The sequence below is a fragment of the Felis catus genome, chromosome X (assembly GCF_018350175.1).
Source record: "Felis catus isolate Fca126 chromosome X, F.catus_Fca126_mat1.0, whole genome shotgun sequence".
Lineage (NCBI taxonomy): Eukaryota > Metazoa > Chordata > Mammalia > Carnivora > Felidae > Felis > Felis catus.
This window is the reverse complement of record NC_058386.1, coordinates 32,892,893-32,916,355: the sequence shown is the minus strand read 5'-3', so window position 1 is coordinate 32,916,355 and position 23,463 is coordinate 32,892,893. Positions and strand designations below refer to the sequence as shown.

Sequence of the window (23,463 nt, the reverse complement as noted above, 5' to 3'; positions counted from 1 at the left end):
AGTATGGTTCCCCTTATATGAAATGCCAGAATAGACAAATCCATGGAAAAAGAAAGTAGACTAGTATTTTCCAGGGGCTGGAGGGAAGAGGAATGGGGAGTGACTTCTAATGGGTACACATGGGTACATGGCCTCTTTTGAAGATATGAAAATGTTTTGAAATTATATAGTCGTCATGGTTGCACTACTCTGGGAATATACTAAAAACATTGAATTGTACACATTTAAAAATTATGTGTCATATAGTTATCATAATAGGGCTGTTATTTGAAAAAAGGAACAGTGTATCAGCCAAGAAGCAGGCTATATGATGGAGATCAAATTCAGAGTAGTGACTATACAGGTCATTTGTCATGAAAAGTTATTATTTTCATGTTTGGGCAATATTGAAGGAAGCAAATTTGCATGATGATGGCTTCTTATCTACCGCCCAAGACTATGAAAAGATGAAAAGGGCATTCACAAAAAAGGGTTTTATGTTCCATAAGGGAAAAGGAACTTGTCTGAATGAAATCCACCAACAAATTCTCATTAATTTCTGTTTGTGAGGCTCTGTTCTAGCTATCGTGTGGAGGACAGAAACCCTTAAGAAACAATTCCTCGTCTATAAATACTGTCCTTAACATGCATTGAATTGGACTTGCACGCCACAGATGTTCTAGATATTTATTTTTTTAAGTTTTTATTTAATCCCAGTATAGTTAACATACAGTGCAATATTAGTTTCAGATGTGTAATATAGTGATTCAGCACTTCCATACATCACCTGGTGCTTATCACAAGTGTACTCCTTCAGTCCCATCACCTATTCAATCCATCCCCCGCCTCCTGCCCACTTCCCCTCTGGTAGCCATTACGTTGTTCTTTATAATTAAGAGTCTGTTTTTTGGCTTATCTCTTTTTTTCTTTGTTCCTGTGGTTTGCTTCTTAAATTCCACAAGTGAAATCACTTGGTATTTGTCTTTCTCTGACTGACTTATTTCACTTAGTGGAATACTCTTTAGCTCCATCCATCTTGCTGCAAATGGCAAGATTTCATTCTTATTTATGGCTAATATTCTGTTGTATATATGTACCATTTCTTCTTTATCCATTCATCACTTGATGGACACTTGGGCTATTTCCATAATTTGGCTATTGTAGATATGCTGCTGTAAACATTGAGGTGCATGTATCCCTTTACGTTAACATTTTTTAATGTTTTTATTTTTGAGAGAGCGAGAGAGTGGAGGAGGGGCAGAGAGGGAGGCGGACAGAGGATCTGAAGCATGCTCTGCGCTGACAGCAGAAAACCCAATGTGGGGCTTGAACTCAAGAACCACAAGATCATGACCTGAGACAAAGTCTGACACTTAACCGACTGAGCCACCCAGGCACCCCTAAATTAGTATTTGTGTATTCTGTAAATAGTGTAATTACTGGATCAGAGGTTAGTTCTATTTTTAACTTTTTGAGGAGCCTCCATACTGTTTTCCACAGTGACTACACAAGTTTTCATTCACACCAAAAGTGCACAAGCATTCCCCTTTCTCTGCGTCCTTGCCAAAACCTGTCGTTTCTTGTGTTGTTGATTTTCACCATTTGACAGGTGTGAGGTGGTATCTCACTGTAGTTTTCATTTGCATTTCCTTGATGATGAGTGATGTTGAACATCTTTTCATGTGTCTGTTGGTCATCTGTATGTCTTCTTGGGAAAAATGTCTATTCGTGCCTTCTGCCCATATTTTAATTGGATTATTTGTTTTTTGGGTGTTGGGTTTTATAAGTTCTTTATATATTTTGGATACCAACCCTTTATCAGATATGTCATTTGCAAATATCTCCTCCTCTTCCATAGGTTGCCCGTTAGTTTTGTTGATTGTTCCCTTCACTGTGCAGGAGCTTTTTATTTTGATGAAGTTACAATAGTTTATTTTTGCTTTTGTTTCCCTTGCCTCAAGAGACATAACTAGAACAAGGTGGCTACAGCCAATGTCAAATAGGTTACTTCCTGTGTTCTTCTCTAGGGTTTTATGGTTTATGGCCTCACATTTAGTTCTTTAATCCATTTGGAATTTATTTTTGTGTTTGGTATAAGAAAGTGGTATAGTTTCATTCTTTTGCATGTAGCTGTACAATTTTCCTGACACCATTTGTTGAAGAGAGCATCTTTTTCCCATTGGATATTCTTTCCTGCTTTGTTCAAGACTAATTGGCCATATAGTTGTGGGTTCATTTCTGGGTTTTCTATTCTGTTTCATTGATTTCTCTCTTTTTGTGCCAGTACCATACTGTTGTGATCGCTACTGCTTTGTAATGTAACTTGAAGTCTGCAATTATGATGCCTCCAGCTTTGCTTTGCTTTTTCAAGGTTCCTTTGGCTTTTTAGGGGCTTTTGTGGTTCCATATAAGTTTTAGGATTATTTGTTCCAGCTTTGTGAAAAATTCTATTGGTATTTTGATAGGGATTGCATTAAATGTGTAGATTGTTTTTGGTAGTATAGACATTTTAACAATATTTGTTCTTTCAATCCATGAGCATTAAATGTCTTTCCAATTCTTTGTGTCATCTACAGTTTCTTTCATCAGTACTTTATAGTTTTCAGAGTGCAGGTCTTTTACCTCTTTGGTTAGGTTTATTCCTAGGTATCTTAATGCTTTTGGTGCAATTGTAAATGGGATTGTTTCCTTAATTTCTGTTTCTGCTGCTTCATTATTGGTGTATAGAGGTGCAACAGATTTCTGTTCATTGATTTTGTATCCTGCAACTTTATGGAATTTGCTCATTAGTTCTAGTAGTTTTTTGGTGGTCTCTTGGGTTTTCTATATAGAGTATCTTGTCATCTTTAAATAGTGAAAGTTTGACTTCTTCCTTACTGATTTGGATATATTTTATATCTCTTTGTTTTCTGATTGCTGAGGCCAGGGCTTCCAGTACTATGTTAAGTAATAGGGGGAGAGTGGACATCCTTGTCTTGTTCCTGACCTTATAGAAAAAGCTCTTAGTTTTTCCCCATTGAGGATGGTATTAGCTGTGGGCTTTTCATATATAGCCCTTATTATGTTGAGGTATGTTCCCTCTAAGCCTACTTTCTTGAGGGATTTTATCATGAATGCATGTTGTACTTTGTCAAATGCTTTTTCTGCATCTATTGAGAGGATCATGTGGTTCTTATACTTTCTTCTAGGTCCCTAATTGTTTCCTCTACTTCTTCCAGCCTGCTTTTTATAGCATCAAACCTGTTTCCAATCTCATTTATTGTATTCTTCATCTCTGTGGTAAAGGTCTCTTTTTAACTCTTTTATCTCTGTAGTAAAGGTCTCATCGATGTCCTCTATTTCTCAAGCCCAGTGAGTATCCTTATGATTGTTGCTTTAAATTCTCCATCAGGTATGTTACTTATATCTCTTTTGCTTAGATCTTTGGCCATAACCTTATCTTGTTCTTTCATTTGTGATAAATTCCTCTGTCTTGGCATTTTTTCTAAGTTTCTGCCTTCTTCTCTGTGTTAGAAAAGCCAGTTATATATCCTGCTCCTGAAAATAATGGCCTTAAGAGAAAAGAAGTTCTGTAGTGTGCAGAGCATGATTCTTTAGGGAGTGTCTCCAGTGTGTGCTGCATGCACTATGCTGTGGTATTTTGGCTGTTGTGTCCTTCAAGCCAGTCATCTGCAGGTTCTCCCTGCCTGCTGTGAGTAGTTTTTGGCCCCTGGCCTGAATGTTGTGAGTTTTAAGTAGGTGTGCTTTGGTTTGCTCGGGAAATGAGACTTAACACCAACTCCACCATATCTGAGGCCCTGAAGAATTCTCTGGTCAGGTGACATGGTGTGGGTAGGGATGTGTGCTTGCCTTCTGGGGAAGTGGCCCACCATGCTGGGCCTGAGGCAAGCTTGACTGAGAAGGGCAATCCTGCCAGAGCACAGTGGGTGGGGTTTGGTGTAAGCAAGTTAGGCAGCCAGCGGCAGGGCTGCACTGCTTCCTCCAGGTGGCTCTGTGTTTATGGCTGGGGGGTTGGGGCAGGAAATGGCACCAGCCAGCTCCCTCTTCCTGGAGAGGTGTCTCTATGAATGCTGCCCCCCAGGGTCATGCTCCAAGAAGGGCAAATAATTTCCCTTCTTTGTGTCCCAGGCATTCTTCAGATTACTGTTTCCACATTGTCTGCCTCCAGGTTGTTTGCCTGCCTTCTCTCCAGGAGCAGTGCAGTGCCCTCCAGGTTCTATTCCAGGAAGCCCACTGACCTTTAAAACTCTAGGCTTTAGGCCCTGGTTGCAAGAACTCAAAAAATGCAGCCCCTCTCATTTTCCAAGCCAGTGGCGTTGTCCTTGTGCCTTCACTGTGTGCTCCTCTCTCTCTTGCGCTTCTCCCCAACCACAACTCCCTCCCCTCTGCAGCACCTGCAATCTGTTTCTCCCCTAAACCATGTTTCTGCACTTCCTACCTTCTTTGATGTTACTTCTTCTTTCTCTTTAGCTGTGGAGTTTGTTCTGTCAGTCTTCAGGTCGATTTCTGGGGTATTTATGATGATTTGATAGTTATCTAGTTGTGTTCATGCTGATGAGGGAGTGTGGGGCAAGCTGAGGGAAAAGTACAGGCTAACAGCAGCACCCCGCCCCTCCCCCCACCCCAGGTGGGATACTGAGATATGTGTGATATTCCTCGGATGCTCTTGGCTACCTAAAAACAGAGGAAAGGGGTGTAACTGCTTGCCATGGTGATGTGGGAAACTAAGGCAAATGAAAAATTAAATTCCCTTACTGCCTACAGCCCATTGACAAGTCCTTGAAACAGGCAGAGTGACCTCCCTATAGGAGCTCAGCTGCCTTGATGATGACACTTTGCTAGGGGCAAAAGGGAATCTTGGCTTAACATTATCCCAACCTCCAGGATCCTGTAAGTCTACTTTAACATATAAAAATTCCTTTGGAAACTTCCTTTATCTCAACTCCCCCAAGATATATGCTGGCAATCATACTCCAAGCTTATGACCCCTGATATACATCTGAAGGGTCTCATGACTGAGGTTTTACTAAATGGTTATAAATGGTGTTTTCCTAAAAGCACCTAGCCTCTCAAGGTCCTAGAAAACTTGCTTCCAAAATTCCTTAGAGACTTACTCTATCCCTGACCCCCTCCCAACCTGAAGGGTATATAATCCCACTCAAACCCCAGTGCTGCTCTTTCTGCCCATAGGTCCTGTCCCCGTGCTTTAATAAAATCACCTTTTTGCACCAAGGACATCTTCAAGAATTCTTTCTTGGCTGTCGGCTCCGGACCACCCCACCATTACCCCCTACACCTCATCAATGTGATGATATGAGCCTTGGGTCCTTCTCCTACTCTGCTGCAATCTTCAAAATGCACCCCCCCCCCCATTCTTGATATTTACCTATTTATTCATTTATTTATCTTTGACATTCTTTACCCATCATCCATCTTGAACAATGGCTCTTGGTGGCCACTAGATGGAAGCCTAACAACACTCACATTTTCAAGTGAGTTTTTGGAAAATCACTTGATTTGTTCAAACTAGGTTTGTGGTATGAACAAAAGCTGTCACTGGCTTTTAAAATCTGAATTCTCATCTCTATTAATTGCTTAATTTCCCAGTGTGAGTGATTTATTGATGTTGCTGTCAGTCACTGGAATCATCGAAGCCATAAGTCAGTTTAGGCATGGTACAGATTTGGAGACCCAAGATGGACTGAGACTAGAATCTTACCATTCGCCTTTTCCATGTCACTCCTGAAACTCTGTTGTACTCTCTTTTCCCTTATGGCAGTTTATATTATTTACTCACAATTATTTCTTCCTTCCCTTCCCGCATACTTTCCTAACTCATAATTTTGAGTGTCTCATGTCATTTGTTTTGGTTAATGCTATGTAAGAAGACATAAGGTTTGCCAAATTTGACCAAAAAATGTAAATGTGTTTACATGTTTGGACTTGGCCTCTTATGTTTCTTGAATCCACCACTTGAAGAGCATATCCTGGGCATCTTGAAGAATGAGGAGACGTGTAGAGTGGACATGAACCCAACACAACCAAAGTCAATCCACAGCCAGGCCTAGCAAGTACCAGCTGAGTCCTTCAAAAATAATTCTGTAGACCTGTGTGAATGACATTTCAAAGTTGTTTGTTAGATAGCTTTCCCTGCAGCAAAATTGCCTAAGACAACTCCCCAAAATGTAAGAGTTTCATACCTAGTTCTTTTACTAATGTAGTCCTCCCGCACGGAATGATAGTAGCCAAAATTTGATTACTCTTAGCTGTAAACATATAATGGCTGTTAGTCATTTTCAGGTTCCAATTCACTTCAGTAAATGCTTTAATAAAACTTTGTCAGAGAGCAAAAGTTTAACTTTATGTAGTTTCCATGACCCAATTACCATGAAAACACTAAGCTTCAAGTAGCACCATAACCTTCTATGATACTTGCAAAGAAAAAAATACCTCCTTAAGTTCAAGTTATTTGGCTTTAGTTCCTTACAGGTTGTGTCTAGTTTGTGTCTTTTATAAAGTAGCACGTGGTAGACAGAAGCATAACCTCCCAAAGATGTCTACACCCCAATCCCTGGAATTTGTGAGTATGTCAGTTTACATGACAAAAAGGATTTTGCGTATATGATTAAATTAAGAGCTTTGAAATAGGGAGATTGTATTAATTATATGGGTGGGCCAAATATTATCACTTGAGTCCTTAAAAAGGGAGAAATTTTCCCAGTTATGGTCAGATGAAGATACAATTATGAAAGAAGAATAGTCACATAGATGAAGCATTGATGACTTTGAAGATTGAAGAAGAAGCCTGGAAGCCAAGGAATTTGGGCAGCCTCTAGAAGTTAGAAAAGGCAAAGAAATAGATTTTACCCAGAGGCCTCCAGAAGGTGTTAAGCCCTGCCTACACCTTGATTTTAACCAGTGAGACCTGTGTCAGACTTCTGACCTATAGAACTAAAACAGATATTTGTGCTTTTTAAAAAAAAAATGTTTATTTATTTATTTTGAGAGAGAGAGAGAGAGCAAGTGTGGGAGGGGCAGAGAGGGAAAGAGAATATCCCAAGTAGGCTCTGTGCTCTGAACACAGAGCCTGATGCAGGGCTCAATCCCATGACTGTAAGATCATGACCTAGGCCAAAATCAAGAGTTGGTCACTTAACCAACTGAGCCACCCAGGCACCCCTGTTTTTTGGTTTTTGGTTTTTGGTTTTTTTTAATGTTTATTTATTTTTGACAGAGAGAGAGACAGAGCATGAGCAGGGGAGGGGCAGAGAGAGAGGGAGACACAGAATCCGAAGCAGGCTCCAGGCTCTGAGCTGTCAGCAGAGAGCCCAACGTGGGGCTCGAACTCACAGACCATGAGATCATGACCTGAGCTGAAGTCAGAAGCTCAACCGACTGAGCCACCCAGGTGCCCCTGTTTTTTGTTTTTAAAAATAATTATTTTATTTTAGAGGGAGCACAAACAAGCAGGGGAGAAGGGCAGAAGGTGACAGAGAGAACCTTAAGCAGGCTCCATACTCAGCGTGACGCCCAACATGGGCTTGATTCCATGACCCTGGGATCATGACTTGAGCCAAAATCAAGAGTCAGACGCTCAACCACCTGACCCACCCAGGCGCCTCTGTGTTACATTAGTTTCAGGTGTACAACATATTGATTCAATAATTCTATACTCAGTGCTCACCATGTAAGTGTAATTACCCATCTGTTACCATAAAACATTATTACAGTGTTAATGACTATATTCCCTATGGTGCACTTTGCATCTCTATGACTTCTTTATTTTATAACTGGATGTTTCTACCTATTAATTGCGTTTATCTATTTCACCCATCCTCCCACTCATCTCACCTCTGGCAACCCCAATCTGTTCTCTGTATTTCAGAGTCGGTTTGTGTTATTTTTAGATTCCACATATAAGTGAAATTACATGGTATATGTTTTTCTCTTATTTCACTTAGCATAATACCCTCTTGTCCATCCATGTTGCCACAAATGACAAGCTCTCTTTATTCTTTTTATTTTTTATGGCTGTGCAGTATTCTATTATGTATATATACCACTTCTTTTTATGCATCTTCTTTATCCGTTCATCTGTCAGTGGAACTGCACTTGTTTCCATGTCTTGGCCATTGTAAATAATGCTGCAATAGACATAGAAGTACATATATCTTTTTGAATTAGTGTTTTTGTTTTCTTTGTGGAATCACTGGGTCATGTGGTTAGAAATTTGCATTGTTTTTAAGTTACGAAGTTTGTGTTAATTTATTACAGAAGCACTAAATAACCAATACATACAGCAGTCTTTCTCTCAAAGGGATAGTTTTTAAAGTACTAAGAGCTTCTTAAAAGGCACTGATCTTCGAATCTCTTTATTGTAGAAAATGCGTAGATGAAATAAAATTTTGCTGTATTGAGGATTTTTATGTGGGTTTTTTTTTCCTTTTAAGCATTTTCTAAAGGTAAAAAACACATTAGAAACATTTAGAGTTGTCTTTTATGGTATCTGTCTCAGGATATGAAGTCCAATTCTGCAAATAGCAGTGGATCCTTATTTTTCACAGATTCTATCATTTGTGAATTTAACTGAATTTATTTATAACCTTAAATACTTTTGACACTTTCATAGGATTCACAGATGCAGAGTGGCAAAAAATTTGATGTGCTCAAGTTCACATGTCCACTCTGCCTTCTTCTTTTCTGGATTAATAAAATGAATTTATTATGAAACCAATCAATGGGAATAATAAGTCTCTTCTAACTAATACAAAGCAGTGTAAGCAGAGGTTACATTTGTCAGTTGCATTCCTGAATATCCACTACAGAATTCCATTTATCTATCTATCTATCTATCTATCTATCCATTTTTGAGTATAGTTGACATACAATGTTCCATTAGTTTCAGGTGTACAATTTAGTAATTTGACGTGTATACATTATGCTATTATGTTCACCCCAAGTATAGCTACCATCTGTCCTGTTACATCACTTTTAGAGTATCATTGAGTATATTTCTCATGCTCTGCTTTTTATTCCCTTGAGTTATTCATTCCATAACTAGTGGCCTGTATCTCCCTCTCCCCTGACTTATTTTGCCCAAACCACACCCCTCTCTTCTTTGGCAACCATCAGTTTGTTCTCTGTATTTATAGTTCTGATTCTGCTTTTAGTTTGCTTATTCATTTTTTTAAGATTCCATTTATGAATAGAATCATATGGCATTTTTAATTTTCTGAAGAATCTCCATACTGTTTTACAAGTGGCTGTACAAATTTACACTCCTGTCAACAGTGCACAAGTGTTCCTTTTTCTCCACATCCTCACCACTTGTTTCTTGTCTTCTTGATTTTAGCTTAACAGGCATGAGGTGATATAACTTTGTAGTTTTGACTTGTACATCCTTGGCGATTAGTAATGTTGAGCATCTTTTCATGTATCTGTTAGCAATCTGTGTCTTCTTTGGAAAAATGTCTATTCAGGTACTCTGCTCATTTATTAATGAGATTGGGGTTTTTTGTTGTTGAGTTGTATAAGTTCTTTATATACTTCAATTATTAACCCCTTATCAGAAATACCATTTGCAATTATCTTCTCCCATTCAGTATGTTGTCTTTTTGTTTTGTAGGTTGTTTCCTTTGCTGTGAAAAAGCTTTTTCTTTTGGTGTAGTCCCAATAGTTTGATTTTGTTTCTGTTTCTAGAAAAATGTTTTGTATGTAGAAAAATGTCGCTATGGCTGATGTCAAAGGAATTACTACCTATGTTCCCTTCTAGGATTTCTATGGTTTTAGGTCTTTAATCCATTTTGAATTTATTTCCATGTATGGTCTTCAAAAGTAGTCCAGTTTCATTCTTTTACATGTAACTGTCCAGTTTTCCCAGCACCATTTATTGAAGAGACTGTCTCTTCACCATTGTATATTCTTGCCTCCTTCATCATAGATTAATTGACCATACATATGTGGGTTTATTTGGGGGTTTTCCTTTAGTCTATGTGTCTATTTTTGTGACAGTACTATTCTGTTTTGATTACTACTGCTTTGTTGTATATCTTGAAATCTGGGATTGTGATACCTCTAGCTTTGTTCTTTCTCAGGATTGCTTTGGTTATTCGGGGTCTTTTGTGGCTCCATACAAATTGTAGTATGTTTCTAGTTTGGCAAAAAAAAATGCTGTTGTATTTTGATAGGAATTGCATTGAATCTATAGATTGCTTTGGGTAATATAGACATTTTGACAATATTGATTTTCTCAATCCATGAGTATGGAATAGCTTTCCATTTGTTTGTGTCATCTTCAATTTCTTTTATCAGTGTTTCATAGTTTCCAGAGTACAGGTCTTTCACCTCTTTGGCTAAGTTTTTTCCTAGGTATTTTATTCTTTTTGGTGCAACTGTAAATGATGTTGTTTTCTAAGTTTCTCTTTATGAGACTTCATTTTTAGTAAATAGAATCACTACCAATTTATGGGTATTAATTTTGTATCCTACCACTTTACTGAATTCATTTATTACTTCTAGTAGTTTTTTGGTGGAATTGTTAGGATTGTCTATGTACAGTATCATGTTACCTGTGAATAGTGATGGCTTAACTTCTTTACCAATACAGATGCCTCGTATTTGTATTTATTTTCTGATTGCTGTGGATAGGATTTCTAGTAATAAGTTAAATAAAAATGGAATCAGTGGACATCCTTGTCTTGTTCCTGACCTTAGAGGGAAAGTTCTCAGTTTTTCACCATTGGGGCTGATGTTAGCTATGGGTTTTTCATGGATGGACTTTATTATGTTGAGGTATATTCCCTCTAACCCCATTTTTTTAGAGTTTTTATCATAAATCATTGATGAATCTTATCAGATGCTTTTTCTGCACCTATTAAGATGATCATATGATTTTTATCCTTTGTTTTATTGAAGTGGTGTATGATGTTGATTGATTTGCAAATATTGAACCACCCTTGTATCCCAGGAATAAATCCCACTTTATCATGGTGAATGATCTTTTTAATGTAATGTTATATGCAGTTTGCTAATATTTTGTTGAATAACTTTGCATCTATGTTCATCAAGGATATTGGCCTGTAGTTTCCTTATTTTGTGGTGGCTTTGTCTGGTTTTGGTATCAGGATAATGCTGGCCTTGTAGAACGTACTTGGAAGCTTTCCTCATTCTTCTATTTTTTGGAGGATAGCTTGAATAGGATAGGTATTAACTCATCTTTAATTTTTTAAGTCTTTATTTTAATTCTAATTGGTTAACATACAGTATTATATTAATTTCAGGTGTACAATATAGTGATTCCCACAATCCCATATGTCACCTGGTGCTCATTACCACAAGTGCACTCCTTAACCCCTATTACCTATTTAACCCATCCCCACCCACCCACTTCCCATCTGCTAACCGTTAAGTTCTCTCGTTTTTTAAATGTTTATTTATTTTGAGAGAGAGAGAGGACAAGCATGGGAGGGGCAGACAGAGAGGAAGAGAGAGGATCCCAAGCAGATGCTGTCAGCACGTGGAGCCCGATGTGGGGCTTGATCCCACTACCACAAGATCATGACCTGAGCTGAAATCAAGGGTCGGATGCTTAACTGACTAAACCACCCAGGTGCTCCCATCAATTTGTTCTCTATAATTAAGAGTCTGTTTCTTGATTTGTGTCTCTTTCTTTTTTACCCTTTGTTCATTTGTTTTGTTTCTTAAATTCCACATATGAGTAAGATAATATGGTACTTGTCTTTCTCTGATTTATTTCACTTAGCATTACAATCTAGCTCCATCTATGTCATTGCAATGGCAAGACCTCATTCTTTTTTTTAAGCTGAACTGTATTGCTTCGTGTGTGTTTGTGTGTGTGTGTGTGTGTGTGTGTGTGTGTGTGTGTGTGTGTGTACACACAACACATCTGGCTGGAGGATTATCAACTTTATTGATTTTTTTCAAAGAACCACCCTCTGGTATCACTGATCTATTTTAGTTTTGATATCATTTGTTTTTGCTCTAATACTTACTATGTTCTTTCTTCTGGTTTGGGGCTTTGTTTTTCTTTTTCTGGCTTCTTTAGGTATAAGGTTAGGTTGTTTATTTGACATTTTTCTTGTTTCTTGAGGTAGACCTGTATTGCTATGAACTTCCTTCTTAGAACCACTTTTGCTATATCCCAAAGATTTTGGGCCATTGTATTTTCATTTTCATTTGTTTCCATGTACTTGTTGATTTCTTCTTTGATTTCTTGAATGAATGATCCATTGATTCTTGAGTAGTATGTTATTTAATCTCCATGTATTTGTGCTCTTTTCAGATTTTTTCTTGTGGTTGATTTCTAGTTTCATACAATTATGGTCAGAAAGGATGCATGGTATGACTTTGGTCTTTTTGAACTTGTTGTGACTTGTTTTGTGACCTAATATGTGGTCTGTTCTGGAGAATGTTCCATGTGCACTTGAAAAGAATGTGTATTCTGCTGTTTTAGGTGGAATGTTCTGAATATGTATGTTAAATCCATCTGGTCCAGTGTGTCATTTAAAGCCACTATTTCCTTGTTGATTTTCTGTTTGGATGATATGTCCATCAAGGTAAGTGGAGTATAAAGTCCCCTACTGTTACTGTGTTACTACTGATTATTTCTTTTATGTTTGTTATTAACTGATTTATATATTAGGGTACTCCCATGTTGGGTGCATAAATATTTACAATCATATCCTTTTGTTGAAATGTTCCCTTTATTATTATGTAATGTTCATCTTTGTCTTTTGTTACATTCTTTGTTTTTAAAGTGTATTTTTTCTGGTATAAGTATTACTACCTTGGCTTTCTTCTGACATCCATTTGCATGATAAATATTTCTCACTTTCAGTCTCCAGGTGTCTTTGGTCTTAAATGAGTCTCCTGTAGGCAGCATATACAAGGGTTTTGGTTTTTCTCCTGTCACCCTGTGTCTTTTGATTGGAACATTTAGACCATTTACATTCTAAGTAATTATTGAGGGGGGCACCTGTGTGGCTCAATTGGTTGAGCATCCGACTTCAGCTGGGTCATGATTTCACAGTTTGTGAATTCAAGCCCCACATGTGGGCTAACAGCTCAGAGCCTGGAGCCTGCTTCGGATTCTGTCTCCCTCTCTCTCTGCTCCTCCATTCATGCTCTGTTTGTCTCTCAAAAATAAATAAACATCAAAAAAATGAAAAAGCAATTATTGGTATATATGTATTTATTGCCATTTCATTCTTATTTTGTGGTTGTTTCTTTAGATTTTCTCTGATTCTTTCTTGTCTTCCTCTATTTCATGGCTTTATTTATTTTTATTTTTTTTTCAATATATGAAATTTATTGTCAAATTGGTTTCCATACAACACCCAGCGCTCATCCCAAAAGGTGCCCTCCTCAATACCCATCACCCACCCTCCCCTCCCTCCCACCCCTCATGGCTTTATTTAGTGATAACTTGGGTTCTTTTCTCTTTATTCTTTGCACATTTATGACTGGTTTTTGATTTGTGGCTGCTATTAGGTTTATATATAATATATTCTGCATATAGCAGTCTGTATTAAGTTGATGGTTGCTTAACTTTAAACCCATTCTTGACTCCTTTCCCCCACCCTCGTCTTAGGTATATGGTGTCATATTTTACATCCTTTTATTTTATGGATCCCTTGACTGATTTTTTCAGAAATATTTTACTGCTTTTGTGGTTTTTTACTTATCATACTCTCATTTGTGATCTTCCTTTCCACTCAAAGAGTCCCCCCTAATATCTCTTTAGGGCTGGCTTAGTGGTCATGAACTCCTTTCATTTTCATTTGCCTTGGAAACTTTTTATCTGTCCTCCTCTTCTGAATGGTAGCCTTGTTGGATAGAGAATTCTTGGCTGAAGATTTTACCTTTCAGCACTTTGAATATATCATGCCACTCCCTTCTGGCTTGCCAAGTTTCTGCTGAAAAATCTGCTGGTAATCTTATCATTTTCCCCTTGTAGGCAACATTTTTCTTTCTTGGTGCTTTGAGATTCTCTTTTTATGTTAATCTCTGACATTTTATGTGCAATGGTGAGGTCCTCATGGTCATCTTGTTTGGAACTCTTGCGCTTCTTTTACTTGAATGTCTATTTCCTTCCCCGGGTTAGGGAAATTTTAAAGCTATTACTTCTTCAGATAAGTTTTGTACACCATTCTCTTTATTCTTCTTCTGGTACCCCTACAATGGGATTGTTTGTTTGCTTAATATTGTGCAAGACATCTCTTAATCCTCATTTTTAAAAATCCTTTTCTCTTTTTGCTGTTCAGCTTGTAGGCTTTCCATTACCTTATCTGCTTCTAGAGTGCTGATCCATTCTTCTGCATCCTTTAATCTACTTTTGATTCCCTGTAGTGTGTTTTTTTTTTCTTTCAGTTATGTCATTCAACTTTTATTGGTTCTTTTTAATATTTTGTCTTTATTGAAGGTCTGAGTTCTTCCATTCTTTTTCCAGCTTGGTGAGTATCTTTACGATCATTACTTTAAATTCTTTGTCAGGGATATTGCTTATCTTTGTTTCATTTAGTTTTTTTCTGAGTTTTCTTTTTGTTCTTTTTTTGCAGCATATTCCTCTGTCTCTCTGTTTTGCTTGATTTTCTGGGTTTTATTTCTATGGGTTATGTGGAACAGCTACTTCTCCTAAAGTTGAGGGAGTGGTCTTGTATATGGTGTCCTCCATGCAGACTGTGTGTGATTGGAGACTTTTGCTGGCTAGCTGGAGCTTTGGCTGTGTATGCTAATTACTCTTAAACCTTGTCTTTTTACAGAGAGAATAAGGAAAAATAATAATAAAAGAAAAAAGAAAATAATAAAAGATGAGGAAGGAGAATGAGGAAAAAACAAAAGAAAAATGAAAAAAATAAAAGCAAAATAAGACAAATTTTTAAAAGTAAAAGAAATAAAAGTAAAAGCTAAAACATACACACACACACACACACACACACACACACACTCACAGCTTGTTTTATATGCCCTAACATCACAGGGCAGCTGGTGTGGGCTTGTGGATCCTGGGCTCACTGAGATCACAAGCTCACTGTGAGCCAGACCCTGCTCTGGTCTGAGCTTTTGAGGAGGAGGGGGAGCGAACATTCCTTCCCTTCTTCAGCCCTTTTAAACCATGGCTTTTTTTTCTGTGTCCCAGCATGTCTAGGGCAGGTGTGGGCTTGTAAACCCTGAGCTCACTGAAGTTGCAAGGTCGTTGAGACAACTGGCTCAGCCCTTTATGGCGTCCAGACTCTGCTCCCGTCTAGGCTGGGAGGGAAGGTGGGGTGGGAATGTAAACTGTGTGGTTCTCCAATCCCTCTGACCTGGAGAGCTTTCCCATAGATCCTCTGCCACTTGGCAGAGTTGTAGAATTGTCTATTTTATACGCTAGTTGTCCCTTTAAACTGAAGGTTTTTTTCTGTACCCAAGGACAAAGGGATCTGTTCCTGGTCCCTCAGTACTATTCCCATTGCTATTCACAGTGTTTTGGGGGTGGGGGTTCCCTTTGTTACCATTTCTTCATCTTTCTTATTCTCTTGCCATTCTCTCTGTCTTTGGTTATTCAGTATCTTTTCGGTCAGCCCTCACTTCTTCTTCAGGAGGAATTTTGTTAATAGGTGTAATTTGGTGTGTTCTGTGGAGAAGGTGAGTTTCAGGGTCTTCCTACATTGCCATCTTGAACCGGAACCCCCACTCTGCCTTCTTGATTCAGCTTTCATACTGAAAACAAGTGTTCTTTTCATGGTCTATTTTACACCAATTTTTTGTCTTGTTTGTGGGTTTTTTGGTGATTTAGCTGGTTAAAGTGGCCCCCAAATATAGTGCTGAAGGACTATCTAGTGTTCCTAAGTGCAAGAAGGCTGTGATGTGCCTTACAGAGAATACATGTGTTATATCAACTTCATCAGGAATTAGTTACAGTGCTATTAACCGTGAGTACAATGTTAGTGAATCAATGGCATATGTTAAAATAAGTTATGTTTAAACAGTAATACACAGAAAACAAGGTTTTGTATTGTCTCCTTGACAAAAAATATTGTGGCCAAAGAGACTTGCAGCAATTTAACCTTGTATATCCTCTAGGAGCGATGGCTTAATGTCCACTAATTTAGTGTTTACAGAGACTTTGTAGAATATAACTACTGCAAAGGACAAGAAATCAACTGTATTTAGCTGAATAACCTTCATTCGCTCAGTGTCTTCATTTCTGAGTAGTAAACTTGGGATTATAGTTTTGTTTCAGGTTTTTTTCTTCCTCTTGGGTCTAATTTTTCCTCACTTTTTACTGAAGTAAAACATACATACAGAAAGGTACACAAACATATGTGCAGGGGCGCATGGGTGGCTGAGTCGGTTAAGCATCTGACTTCAGCTCAGATCATGATCTCACGGTTCGTGAGTTCGAGCCCCGTGTTGGGCTCTGTGCTGACAGCTCAGAGCCTGAAGCCTGCTTCGGATTCTGTCTCCTTCTCTCTCTGCCCCTCTTCCTCTCATATTCATTCATTCATTCATTCATTCATCCTCTCTCTCAAAAATAAATAAACATTAAGAAAACAAAAGTGCAAAGCTCAGTACGTATTTCACAAAATAGATATACTCGTGCAACCATTAAGCAGATCTCAAACTGGAACATTTCCAATACCCCAGAAGCCCATGTCTTATTTCACTTCCCACTCACCTGGGGATGGGTAAGGTGAGCGTGCCCGTGAGCTCAGCAGGCCTCTCCATCATTTCATGACATCTGTGTCCTCCTCATGAGCCCGGGGTGGGCAGCAGGAAGGCTCAGCATAGCTGGTGGCCTAGGATGGGTGCAATGAGTAATCATATTGCAGGCCCCTTCCCGAGAAACAGACTCTGAGATGGCGAATTCTCACCAGAACTTTATTAGGAAGTGATTTTTCAATCAAGCTTATGTGGGGAGTGAAAGAAACAGCATTGGACAGAGGGAGGTGGGTCGCAATGCAGTCACAGTACAGACCTTCGCTGCCCCCACAGAGTACTTCGAAGCTGAGATGGCTCTGCAGAGTTGCCCCAAATTGCCCCGGTGAACTGGACCTTAGTACATTCACGTAAAACATCACTGGATGTGCACTAACATAAAGAAAGCATGACCTGAAGAAAAAGAGCTTTCTCTGGTCTAGGGAGATTGACTCCTAGAGAGGGCTGGCCGCTGAGGGTGGTCAGCCCGCAACCTGGCAGCTCTGAGGAGTAAGCGTTTTAGTCTCAAAGGCAAATGTGAGTGGCTCAGCAGAATGCCCACTACAAAGCTTTCTCCTAAAAGCATAGACTAGTTTATCATGTTTTCGAACATCACATAAATGGAATTATACAGTTTCTTTTTTTGTGTGTCTGGCTTCATTCACTCATGGCACGTTTGTGGAATTCATCCATGTTGTAGTACGTAGCAATAGTTTTTTCGTTCTCATTGATTATGAAGATGCGACAAGTTAGTTTCTTGGAGGGGGATAGATTTCACATCTTTATTCCTTTAAAACCTCTGTATTTTTCTTTATAGAATTTTTTAAAACATTTGTAAAGTTTTGAAATAAAAAGGATATATATGCTTACGCTGTACAACATGATATTTTGACATACATATACATAGTGAAATGATTATTACAGTCAAGCTAATGAACATATCCATCTCCTCACAGTTCCTGTGTGTTTGTGCGTGTGTGTGCGTGCGCCTGTGTGTGCACGTGTATGTGTGCGTGTGTCTGTGTGTGTGTGGTGGGAGCACCTAATATCTACTCTCTGTCAGAACATTTTCAGTATGTAAAAGAATATTTTTAACTATAGTCCCCCATGCTGTGCATTAGATTCTAGACTTATTCATCCTACATAAGTGCAACTTTGTAACCTTTGACCAACATCTCCCCGTGTCCCCCACCTCCCCACCTCTGGCAACCACAGTCCTACTCTCTGCTTCTATGTATTTGACTTTTTGAGATTCCACATGTAAGTGACATCATGCATTATTTTTCTTTCTGTGTCTGAATTATTTCACTTAATATATGTCCCCCAGATTCATCCATGTTGATGCAAATAGCAGGATCTCCTTTTTAAAGCTGTGTGAATATATATTTTCACACTCCATAATTTCTTTATCCGCTCATATACCAATGAACATTTATTGATCTATCATGCTATTATTGATATTTGGATTGTTTCCAATTGGGGAATGTTAAGAATAACATTGCATATAACTTTTGATGAAGCTATTCATACATTTTTGTTGGGTATATACTTAGGGTTAGAATTGCTAGGTCATAGGATACAGCTTCAGGACATGTTACCAGTTCTTCAAGTGGTAGTGTCAGTTTACACCCCCACAAGTAGCATAAAACTATTTTATTTGCTCCAAATCTTTTCCAGTATTTGATATTATCAATCTGTTCTCGTTAACGTGCTAGTCTTTCTTAGGAATGCTGTTGCTGCAAGTGTCCTAAATAAATCCAACATAAGCACAAAGGAGAAGTTGGTGGAAAGGCACTGAGGTATCTCCTATAAGCCTTGAGGATCACCAAATCTAGGAATCACCACCAGAATCTTCTCTTCCTATTGCAACTTTCGTCTATGTTTCTCTATGCCTAGAAGCCTAATTTTCTGTACTAGGTTCTTCCACGTGGTGGGGAGCATGGTTTCCAATATCTTGTAGGCTCAAGCTTTCACCCCCAAAGAAAAAGCTCTCTAATTTGAACAGTCCTTTCCGTTCATTTTTAGGGTACTCAAAAATAACCACTGTATCTTCCAATCTGATTTTGAAACCAATTATTAGACATAGAACTCAGATGACTAAAGCATAAACTTTACATTTGTAGCTAACTACATTTCTAATACTTTACAGTATCCCAAATTAGACAAATTTATGGTGGCAGCAACTATGTTTATCAAACCCCATTTCCTTTTTCTTTTGGCCACATAACTGGACTTTATGGCCTAGCTTCCCATATAATAATGTTGAGCCTTGTTCTGAGTTTTGGCTAATGGAATATGGGGAGAAATGGCATGTGCCATCATCAGGTGTAGTTTAATAACAAGCCCTCTGCACAATCCTTTGGCTTAATCGAGAAGAGGAAAAGATCTGAGATTGTGACATATACACAGGATGGAAGGAGCCTGCGTCTTTGAATGACATGTGGACAGTATTTCCCCATCACCTTGACCACCAAACTGCACTGGACTTTGATAAGAACAAAAAATGTGCTTGACAAGCCAGAGAGATTTGGATTGTTTTTTACATTTTTGTATTCTCACTAATGCTCACAGTTCTGTGAGGTGGGAATTGTTTATGATTTTCCAGCATGAGGAAACTGAAACCTACATTATAAATTACTTGCCCAAGATGACATGGAAGCTGGATTAGAACCAGATCTGAGTTTCAACTGTACCCTTAGTGACCTGAGCCACCCCTTTCATAAATGGGGTATAAACAGGGCACTGGGCCATAGACTTCCGTGAGGCCTCTCCCAGCATAAGTAATGTGAGAACAGACAGGTACAGACACAGGCAGGGAAAAGCTGCTGTGATTCCATAGAGTAGCGCAGGAACACCACACGCCCCCGCCCCAGCTTTCTTGGGACTGTCCTAACCTTCAGCAAGGCAGGTCTCTCCTGTTCAGCCACATAGAATAGTCTCTCTTTGCTCAGTTTCTACTAGAAAATGAGTGTAAGTTTTTAAAACTCATGAAGGGCTCTAGTTTGAGAATGAAGGATACTTTTCCTCAGAGGGGGCTGCCAAGCCTTTGGCCATGGGTAGGATGAGGGAAATTTAGGTTATGTGGGCTCTTCTCTCATGTGCTGGCTAGAACATCACCCTTTTGTGTTACTCTTGATTTCAATACTCTGTTCATGTTTGATAGGTGGCCATTTCTGTGTATGGAGTGGCTTTCCACCCTTCATTTGGGAAGATTGATATTTTATTGTCAGGGTAGAGAAGAGATTTGGATTGCCTTTCCTTGTAGAACTAAAACTAGTTTTCTAGAAAGTTGTTTAGCCCCCTGTTCCCAACCTGTTGTTCCTTGGTCAGTTGAGCTAATAACCATTGCTATTTGTGAATCTTTGTGAATGCTTCTTTTCTTTTCTTTTCTTTTCTTTTCTTTTCTTTTCTTTTCTTTTCTTTTTTTTTTTTTGAGAGAGAGCACACGCAAGCGAGGGGGAGGGGCAGAGAGAAAGGGAGAGAGAAAATACCAAGCAGTCTCCATGCCCAACATGGAGCCCGATGTGGGGCTCAATCCCATGAAACATGAGATCATGACCTGAGCCAAAATCAAGAGTCAGATGCTTAACTGACAGAGCCACCCACACGCCCCTGTGTATGCTTATTTTCAACAAGAATGTAATTTTGTGAGGTCTCGACAATATTTTCTTCCCTCTTCCCCCTGTAAACTGTTTAGTGCACGTAATAGGTCTCAAATAATTGCCTAGTGCATATACCTACCACTTGGATTACCTAAACCCACACTTGAAATATGGCCCACAAGTGCCCACTGTCCGTTTTTAGTCTAGGAGTGAGGCATGGGGGTGAAATGGCAAAAAAATTTTATGGCCTGCTCTCAGCATTTACTAGCTCCCATTACACTCAAGCTCAATTCTTGCAGAAATGAACTCAAGGAGCAGTGGAGATCATCACTGGTCCTTAATACTCTCCTGACAGTTATTTTGTGATTGAGCACATGCAGTTCAAGTATTCCATACTGCAGTTGTACTTTCTATTCTGGAAGGACTTCAAATTATTCTTCGGTTACATTTGGCCAGAGATGGTAGCTTTCTTGTGGAGAGTTCTAGATTAGCAATGGCTCCAGTGACCTCCTACTGCTTATCAAATGATCAGTTTCACCCAAAGAGGAGTGTGGAAGAAGCACTACAGAAGAATGGTGAATAGCAAAAATCTTGGTGGTAGGGGCTGCCCTGCATAAAGGTGCCACATCTTATTTTACACCCTCGAAGGCAGAGATTGGTTTCAAAAATGGCTCAAAGAATAGGATTATCTTCTAAAGAAATAAGTATGCAATATGATTTTTTCCTTTATGATTTTTTAAGAAGAAAAATATTTCTACTTTCTTATAACATGTATTTGTCAAGCTATATAGGACAGTTGTCCTAACCTTTGGGTTGTAGTCCTTGGTAGAGCTTTGTCTGAGGACATATAATGGCTCACCAGGGACTGCTATTTTCATTAATACGTAAATACTCTTGTAATTAAGAAAATACAAATCTATTTTAAAATTTGTTGCTGGCAACTGCCCATATACCCAGGTGTACCCTGGGGTCATCTGAAGATAGTTCTTTATGCTCTCTGCCTTAGAGATTTCTCTGTCCCCAGGAATGAGCTCAGTTCATGTATGGCAGATCAGAAGGGCTGGGGAGTATTTAATGCCCATAGGAACTACCCTCATACAAGGAAGAACTGTAGTTGGTACATAAATACTCCAGGTTCTTTGCCATGGGAGGGATAATTCTTAGGTGCATAGTTCATAGTCTCTCTGAGACTCCTCATTAGGATTGAGTCCCAGTTGCCTACAGCAGCAATGTGCTCATGAACTCACTGTATTAGACTTTTTCCCTTCCCCGCCCTACTTCTTTATTCTCCTATTGTTTCTTGGTGTTATCTCAAAAACAAACTACTTGGAATCAAATCTTTGTTTCAAGGGTGTACTTGAGGGAACCCTAAAACAAAACATTATTCTTTACTAGGAAATTTTCCTTATTATGGGCCTTCTTATGACAACCATTACTCTTTATTCTGTGTGTGTGGGCAGGGGTAGTGGATATGAATCTTGTTTTAGTTTAAGAAGGAATCCCTAGGGGTGTCTGAGTGGCTCAGGCAGTTAAGCATCTGACTTTACCTCAGGTCATGATCTCGCAGTTTGTGAATTGGAGCCCCGAGTCGGGCTCTGTGCTAGCAGCTCAGAGCCTGGAGCCTGTTTCAGATTCTGTGTCTCCCTCTCTCTCTCTGCTCCTCCCCTGCTCATGCTCTGTCTCTCCTGGTCTCTCAAAAATAAATGTTAAAAAAAATTTTTTTTAAAGGAGTCCTTAAACACAGTAAAATTAGGAGTATTGACTCAGAGAAAAGTGACTCTTTTGTCCTCATGAGTGTTCTAACACCTAAAACTCTTTTGGACATGAAGTTTAGCGATGTATGGATATCTCTGCTACTAATACTAAGTAAACCTTGCTCCCTCTCTTCCTCTTCCTCATTAACTGGCTATGCATTTTTTAACAGCCCTCTAACAGACCGCCCTCTAATATACACGAGTGCTGGCCAATTAAATTCTCTTTCAGAAAGAGAAATACATATAACCACCTATACCATAAATGCCATGAAGGCAAGGTCACCATTGTTTCAACAACACCCAGAGCAGGGCATGACACACAGTAGCAGCTCAATAAATATTAGATTTTTAACAAATGAATTATTTAACAAATGGACAAACCAACTGACTAATGAATGAAATCATATGCTCTGGACTTGGTGTTGGTCGGGACAAAGCAACATCTCTCTCAAAATGTAAACTTCCACATGTCCTGGCACCCAATAGAAATCCGCACTGATTTATTTTTCTTCTTCTCCCTGTGTCCCCAGATGGCTGCATCACCCTTGACAGGTAGGTGAAGGTGGTTATAGCACGTGGGGATGTTTCTGGGGCAGAGAAAGCACTCAACCTGGGGCTGCAGCCGCACGCAGAGTGAGTCTGTGCACACTGATTTTTTTTCCCGCATACATTTCCTTGTTTAGTTTTGATCACAGACCAAGTAGACTGTTAGCAGTGCTGGAAACACCTTCAGCGACAGCAGTTTGTATAATTGAATGGCTGGAGAACTTTACTGAGTAGGTTTTCTAAGTAAGAACGCTTCAAAGATAGACCCTAACATGAGTGCAGGATTGAAGCTCATGAAACCTGAATGTGTATGGAGAAAATTAACTAGGCTTCTTTGTTTTTCAAATTATGGAGTGAAGAGTCACCCTTGGAAGCTTACAAAAGATAGTTTCGTTCAGATTAAAGAGAGCAATGCATACTTTACATAGTAGACAGGAAATGTGAAGGACATATTTTCCCAGGAGAGTGTGCGGCTTCAAAATATTCATGATTTGAATAAACCATTAGATGAACTCATGGGTAGAAGATTACTGAGACAAGTAAAGGAGGTTTCGGGCATGATCGGGCTTTTAAAGTCAATAAAGAGAGAAAAGTACGAAATAGGGTAAAACATCAATTTGGTGCCATTAATATCATCTGGAATACTGGTTGGATAGTGTGTAGTTTTTCATATGTTATGTTGCTATGTCCTGATGAAAGTGATTAATAATACATACCTTTTTGCAAATGTGATAAAAGGCTATGAAAAGTATGTAGAGAATGAGGTCATTGAGGACATGTATGAAAGTAGCCGTCAGTCTCTGGGCCCACATGCTGGAAATGAGTCACATTATCGGATCATATACCAAACCCTTGGTATTAACTGCCCACACTCTCTTCAGTAA

The 23,463-nt window shown here is 38.9% G+C and overlaps 1 non-coding gene across 1 annotated transcript; it reads right to left on the bottom strand.

Moving 5' to 3' along the window:
- Positions 1 to 22,549: 22,549 nt before the first annotated feature.
- On the bottom strand, positions 22,550 to 22,676 carry LOC111558863. The gene has a single exon (XR_002739989.1). It is a non-coding gene; the product is annotated as a small nucleolar RNA SNORA77 (small nucleolar RNA).
- Positions 22,677 to 23,463: the final 787 nt, after the last annotated feature.